The 7,697-nt window shown below is 43.8% G+C and overlaps 1 long non-coding RNA gene across 1 annotated transcript in view; it reads left to right on the plus strand.

The window, feature by feature from the left end:
• The first annotated feature begins 429 nt into the window (after positions 1-429).
• Positions 430-7,697, plus strand: part of LOC111550853 — a 97,768-nt gene continuing 90,500 nt past the window's right edge. The window contains exon 1 of the long non-coding RNA XR_002734190.1: positions 430-523. This is a non-coding gene — a long non-coding RNA (uncharacterized LOC111550853). The remainder of the gene's footprint in view (positions 524-7,697) is intronic.

A 7,697-nucleotide genomic window follows, 5' to 3' on the forward strand; every position in this document is an offset into this window, starting at 1 on the left:
CATAACCACTGGCAAGTGAATGTTGATTATTCATTTTTACAGTTGTTCTCCTGAGACATGCTCAAAGCTAGGAGAAGAGGAGGATAAGAGTGGGTGTCAATGACCACAGTGTAAGGAGAGGCCTTACTGGACAGACCTTATTTCAGCTGGATTTCTACAAGGTGTAGCCCCAAGCACAGGTGGGCATTTAATAAGTATCTGATTAGTCTGTGATTCCATATTATGTCAGTAGAGATGTAATTTATTAACATGGGCTCCTGGCATCCTTCCAGTGCATGTATAATAGAATGACATTTTTCATGCAGAAATATAAATTAAATTAATTGGCATCCATATTTAATTGAAACTTCCTTGACAGAAGATGGATTCTCCCCTAACACCACCCCTTTCTCAGCAAGGGGCATTTCCTTCTGAGTGCTTGCAGACTGAAGAGAAGCCAGCCCCCATTCCTGGGGCTCCCCGAGGAGCTGGCTTTCAGCAGGGTTTAGAGCAGTACGAAAAGTGAACTGACCCTGGAAAAATGGTAAGTTGCTGCTCAGCAGCCATGTGTGCTTTTGGTGGGGGAAACATTTTATGGAGAAGAAAGAAAACACAGAGGGTTCTTGTCTTGTTTCTGTCTTCTTACTTCCCTTTTCACCTTTACCAGCCATAAAAGAATGTTTTGAGAATTTTTAAGTCACCTTTAAAGTTTGTAAATCATGTGGAAATGATTTACAATTTTGCAGCTTTTTTTTTTTTTTTTTGAAAGCTGTTACATAATTGCTTGCCAAAGGTATCTTTTATTTTAATTTTTCTCCTTCTCAAGTAGTCTGGGTTTGGTTAGCTCGGTTGGTAACTTAAAGGGCCAGTAAGACAAAAGTCTTGATTTCCGCTCCTGTGGGTCACTAGGTTTCCTCTGTATGGGGAGTATAGAATGCACACTTGACTCTGGCTTGCAAACACCTGCTGTGAATTATTCAAGGACATCAGCCAGAAAAGTTGGATGTAACAGATACAATCAGATATGCAGTGTGGCAAATGAAGTCAACGTGATACCCTCCCACAGCAAATGGGTCAATAGTGCTATCTTCGCAAATGATGATTCAAAACGCCTACCACCTGGCATGCCCTTCATCCTATCATCAGAATTGTACTTTGAGGATTCTTTCTGCTTCATATGTCCACCTTCTGATTCTGTTCAACCACTCATTCTGTAATCACCCTCATTTTGTACTTCTTTAATGTACATTTTGTCATCAAAGACAGAAGGAAAACTTGTTCTTAACATCTTTCTTGGTTTCTCTACTTGAATTGGAATTGAAGTAGCAACCATAGTTGTAGCTATCTGCAATGCTATTCCAGTTCAGCATGTCAAAGACTGAGATTCAGTAACTCTTTTTTTTTTTTTAGACAGAGCTTTGCTCTGTCACCCAGGCTGGAGTGCAATGGTGTGATCTCGGCTCACTGCAACCTCCGCCTCCCGGGTTCAAGCGATTCTCTTGCCTCGGCCTCCCAAGTAGCTGGGATTACAGGCATGCACCACCATGCTCAGCTAATTTTTATATTTTTTAGTAGGGACAGGTTTTCTCCATGTTGGTCAGGCTGGTCTCGAACTCCCGACCTCAGGTGATCTACCCAACTCAGCCTCCCAAAGTGCTGGGATAACAGGCGTGAGCCACTGCACCCTGCCAAGATTGAGTAATTCTTTAGTTTATATGCTACACCCCTACCCTCGTCCTAAAAAGGGTCTCACTCCGTCACGCAGGCTGGAGTGCAATGGTGCCATCTTGGCTCACTGCAACCTCAACCTCCTGGGCTCAAGCAATCCTCCCACCTCAGCCTACCAAGTAGCTGCGACTACAGGCATGCAACACCAAGCCCAGCTAACTTTTTCCATTTTTGGTGGCGACAGGGTTCTACCACATTTCCCAGGCTGGTCTCAAACTCCTGAGTTCAAATGATCTGCCTGCCTTGGCCTTCCAAAGTCCTGAGATTACAGGTGTGAGCCACCGTGCTTGGTCTACTGTCTGGTTCTAAATTTAGGTTACTTTATTGATAAGAGAATTATTTATATCCCCCATACAGGACCTATCTTTCCAATCTATCTGGCCTGATTTTTCTCCTGGTCTGAGCATAATTCCTCTGCCTTATTCTCGTAAAGTACCCCACTTTCTCCCATTCTGTGTTGGCTTAGAGGGACTGTCAATCAGTGCTTCACTCCTGGCCAAGGGTTGGGCCTGAGATCTTGCTGAAGCAATCAGAATTCCTTATCTGTCTGGGCCCATCTGTCCACGAGATGTGTTATGTGGACAGTGGGGTTGAGTGGGGCTTCTCCTCCTTCTACATGGTGAACTGTGTGCTTGGGGGAGTCAAAGACATGCTCCCTGCCTTGTAGACTAGGCCTAAGTGAGAATAAGGCCAACTCAGAGGCAAGAGAAGCAAAAGAGAGAAACCTAAAATGTTGGACCCGGTTGCACTTGCAGGTAGCACTGTGCTGCTCATCCCTATGACATGAGACAATACACTGACTTTCAGCTTAACTCAGTCTGGATTGGGATTTTGGGGGCTTTTTTTGCTTGTTTGTTTGTTGGTTTTTTGAGACAGGGTTACCCAAACTAGAGTGCAATTTTGCGATCATGGCTCACTGCAGCTTCTACCTCCCAGGCTCAAGTGATTCTCCCATCTCAGCCTCCGAAGCAGTTGAAACCACAGGCACATGCCACCACATGTAGCTAATTTTTAAATTTTTTGTAGAGACACGATCTCGCTATGTTGCCCAGGCTTCTCTCAAACTCCTGGGGTCAAGCAATCCTCCCACCTTGGCTTCGCAAAGTGCTGGAATTACAGGTGTGAGTCACTGCGACTGGCCTTGGATTGGGTTTTGGTCACATATAACTGAAGGCATCTTGACTGCTAAGATAAATATTATGGAGAGAGCTTTAATAAATAGCTGCTGCCTGTAGTTATTGGGACAGTGACGCTATGAAAACAGAAGGATGTGAAAGCACAGCATCCCGAACTGTATCACGAAGGGACAGATATTCCATCCACTTCATTTGGCCTTTGGGGCAATGTGTTTCAGGCTGTAGGTCACAACACATCAGATGGGTCATGAAATCAATTTAATGGGACATAAATGGCATTTTTTCAAACCTAGAAGACTAGAAAATAGAAAGCACATCACAAACAAATTAAAGGTAGATTTGATTTCATGATGTTTTATTTCAGGCATATGTGTATGAACATTTGTTCTTGGTAGTGATATAAAATATGTTTTTTACTGAGGGATATGATCAAAACATTTGAAAGTCACTGCTTAGAACAAAACTGCATGACAAATTTGAATAGAGTAGAAGCATCAAAAAATCTAGCATATTACTATTGATAGGTTCTTCAGAAAAAAAATTTTTTCTACTACTGATATTTTGTCCCTTCTTGCTAGGCATTCAAGTATACGAGAGATGGTTGGGACACATGCTTGGAATTAAAATAGTTAATTAAAAGTCTATCAGGCTGGGCACAGTGGCTCATGCCTGTAATCCCAGCACTTTGAGAGGCCAAGGAGGGTATATCACAATGTCAAGCGATTGAGACCATCCTGGCCAACATGGTGAAACCCTGTCTCTACTAAAAATACAAAAATCAGCTGGGCGAGGTGGTGCACACCTGTAGTCCCAGCTACTCGGGAAACGGAGGCAGGAGAATTGCTTGAACTCTGTAGGCAGAGAGTGCAGTGAGCTGAGATTGCACCACTGCACTCCAGCCTGGCGATAGAGCGAGACTCCATCAAAATAAAAAAAAAAGGTTTATCAGACTCTTCCAGTTTAAGAGTGCTTGTCTGGATTATTTATTCAGTTAGTTTGAAGCGCATCTCTTTATGAGGACTGTTTTGCTCCCTGGTCTTCACTCCTGAGTGTAAGAGGTAGGGGAGAGAAGTAGCTTACCTCACCCTGAGAAGGCAAGGAAGTCTGACTGCCCTGGCTGTTTTCTGGATCTCACTGTTGCCCGTGTAGGAGCGCTAGTCTGATCCGGTTTCTGGGAGGAATCCACTGAAGAAGTCTGTGGCTGGCAAGCCTTTGGTTTATTTCTAGGTCTGGAAAGGGCCCATGACCCTCCCTTCCCAGCCTGCCCCTATTCTGGCTTTCATGGGTGCTGTGGATATCGCTATCCTGCCTACACCCCTGTCTAGCTTGTAATGAGCAGTTGACCCCTGGTCATTGACCACAGGGTAAATCACCCTCACCATGTGATACGGTTTGGCTGTGTCCCCACCCAAATCCCATCTTGAATTGTAACTCCCACAATTCGCACGTGTTGTAGGAGGGACCCGGGGGAGGTAATTGAATCATGGGGGTGGATCTTTCCCATGCTATTCTCATGATAGTGAATAAGTCTCAAGAGATCTGATGGTTTTATAAAGGGGAGTTCCCTTGCACAAGCTCTTTACTCTTGTCTGCTGCCAAGTGAGATATGCCTTTCACCTTCTGCCGTGATTGTGAGGCCTCCCCAGCCACATGGAACTGTGAGTCCATTAAACCTATTTTTCTTCCCATTCTCAGGCATGTCTTTATCAGCAGCATGAAAATGTACTAATACACCAGGGCAAAGCCACCAGCCAGCACATCAGCTATCTTCCATGCTTCCCCATACAGCTTCAGGAACCCTTCAAATGCCTCCACAATCCACATAAACCTAGACGGGTTCCAAAGTGCTAGCTCGATCTCTTTATCTGCTTGGCCACCTCTCACTGCCATTTTAACTGGTTTCCCCACTTCGCAGCAAGCAGGGCCACACATCATGGCTGACTCCCTCAAGAGCCCAAATAGAGAAAGAGGCAAACTCCACTCTGTTTGTGACCTTACCATGAAGTTTCTGCTACCCTCCTGTCTCACATGGACTTGGAAAGAAGTAACCAGAATACACTTGTCTCGCCAATTGCTTCCTTTTTTTTTTTTTTTTTTTTTTTTTTTTTTTTTTTTTTGAGACAGAGCCTCGCTCTGTCCCCCGGGCTGGAGTGCAATGGCCCAATCTCAGCTCACTACAAGCTCCATCTCCCGGGTTTACGCCATTCTCCTGCCTCAGCCTCCCGAGTAGCTGGGACTACAGGTGCCCGCCACCTCGCCCGGCTAGTTTTTTGTATTTTTTAGTAGAGAGGGGGTTTCACCGTGTTAGCCAGGATGGTCTCGATCTCCTGACCTCGTGATCCGCCCGTCTCGGCCTCCCAAAGTGCTGGGATTACAGGCTTGAGCCATCGAGCCCAGCCGCCAATTGCTTCTTAACTTTGTACCCCTTCTTTTACCACGTACTCCACTGGGGCCAGCAGGGACAGGCTTTCCCTTTCTTCCCATGGATCAGGAACTTCCCTGACATCATTTACTGAGTTCTTACTGAGTTCTTATGACTCGTTTTTTTTGGACATGGAGTCTCCATAGCTCAGGCTGGAGTGCAGTGGCACGATCTCAGCTCACTGCAACCTCTGCTTCCCTGGTTCAAGTGATTCTTCTGCCCCAGCCTCCCAAGTAGCTGGGACTACAGATGCATGCCAACACACCTGGCTAATTTTGTACTTTTAATAGAGACAGGTTTTCACCATGTTGGCCAAGCTGGTCTCAAACTCCTGACCTCAAGTGATCTGCTCCACCTCAACCTCCCAAAGTGCTGGGATTACAGGCATGCTACCTATGACTTTTAATAAACCAAAGTCAAACAGGTATAGCTCTTAATACATAAAGGAGAGCTTAAGGAATTGAGAAAATCTTCAACAGTCTCAAGACCATTGTTTCCCTATGAACTTAAAAAAGAAATTCCAAATTGGTAGCTGAAACATGAGCATTGACCTTTTCTTCCTCCTTCTTTCCTGTTTTAACAAATTCTAAACATCTGGAGGCAAGTGGATGCCCTTGATTGAATAGGGGGAAGGTTATGAAAATTGTATTGTTAACATTTTTGACATAATTTAATAAACATTATCCTTTCACAAGAATAATTTATGTTAATAATTATCATCACATGTGATGGTCAGATTGAAATACACTTAGGTATTGTAAATACTTAGTGCCTGTATACATAAACACACACATGCACAAATATACTTGGTATTTCTACCATGAGATGTGAAGACAGTTGTTCACCATTATTTATAAGAGTGGATGAGCCTGCATAAGCATAGAAATAGCCCTACTTCTCAGTCCAAAAAAGGAATTTCTAAGCAGAAAACAAAGAAAATTTATTCTTCTAGACCAGTAGTCAGCAAACGTTTTCTGTAAAAAGCCGAAGAGCAAATATTTTAGGCCTTGCCAGCCATATGGTCTCTGTCACAATCACTCAGCTCTGAGGTTATGGTATGAAAGCAGCCATGGATGATACATAAGTGAATAGACATGGCTGTGTTCCGATAAAACTTTATTTATGGATACTGAAACTTGAATTTCATGTAATTTTCACTTGTCACAATTTTTTTTTTTTTTTTTTTTTTTTTTTTTTGAGACATAGTCTTGCTTTGTCACCCAGGCTAGAGTGCAGTGGCGCAAGCTCGGCTCACTGCAAGCTCGGCTCAACCTCCGCCTCCCGGGCTCAAGCAGTTCTCCTGCCTTAGCCTCCCAGGTAGCTGGAACTACAGGTGCCCGCCACCATGCCCAGCTGACTTTTTGTATTTTTAGTAGATACAGAGTTTCACCACATTGGCCAGGCTGGTCTCGAACTCCTGACCTCAAGAGATCCACTCGCCTCAGCCTCCCAAATTGCTGGGATTACAGGCATGAGCCACCACACCCAGCCACAAAACGTTATTCTTATTTTAAGCTTTTTTCAACCACTTAAAAACGTAAAAATCATTCACAACTTGTGGGCAATGTGAAACAGGTAGCAGGCTGGGTTTGGCCCAGAAGCCAGAGTTTTCAGACTCCTGTCCTAGATCCCTTTTAAAGATTTAGGTATTTTCATTTATCTGTCCTTCTTGCTCATTTATGATGCAAGTTAATGTAGCAATGGCAGCAACCAAGGCCAGTTCTAACATACTAACTCCGCCACCACACCCAGCTTGCTAGCACTTAGAGGAGAAACGGCATCATACATCTGAGTTAAACAATGAATATGTGATCTGGGCATTTTGAGTGAGATTCTTCCAGATTTTCAACTCCCAGATTTGCAAATTCAACTGACCCAAAGAAATTGGTGAAGACAAGGACCATGGTTCTTTATGCGCCCTCCCCAGTCCCCTGAGTTCTTTTTCTGGTTGAACACTGTATGAACACAGAGACCAGATTACAGACTCTGAATAAGAGTCTGAATAAGAGGAGAAGTTGGTGTGTGATGGACTTGCTCTAGCCACCATCTTTGTGAACCTAGGTAGTATTGCTGCCAAAACAATACCCTGCAACAACAAGTCACTGGAATTAATGTCTTGTGCTTTTGGCAAATCCATAAGAAGAAAAGTGAACCCATGAGTGACATGGAGGGAATAATTCAATTACCAAGATCAAGGTCTTCTTCCTTAGCATCCAGGCCAAAAAAGGATACATCATGAGTCAAAAATTTGCATTATAATCCATATATGATCTAAGAATTAAAAAAAAAATAGGTTGGGTGCAGTGGCTTATGCCTGTAATCCCAGCATTTTGGGAGGTTGAGGCAAGAGAATTGCTTGAGCCCAGGAGTTCAAGACCAGCCTAGGCCATATAGCAGGACCCTGTCTCTACAAAAATAAAAATTAAAAAAAA

The sequence above is a fragment of the Piliocolobus tephrosceles genome, chromosome 3 (assembly GCF_002776525.5).
Source record: "Piliocolobus tephrosceles isolate RC106 chromosome 3, ASM277652v3, whole genome shotgun sequence".
Taxonomy (NCBI): Eukaryota; Metazoa; Chordata; class Mammalia; order Primates; family Cercopithecidae; genus Piliocolobus; species Piliocolobus tephrosceles.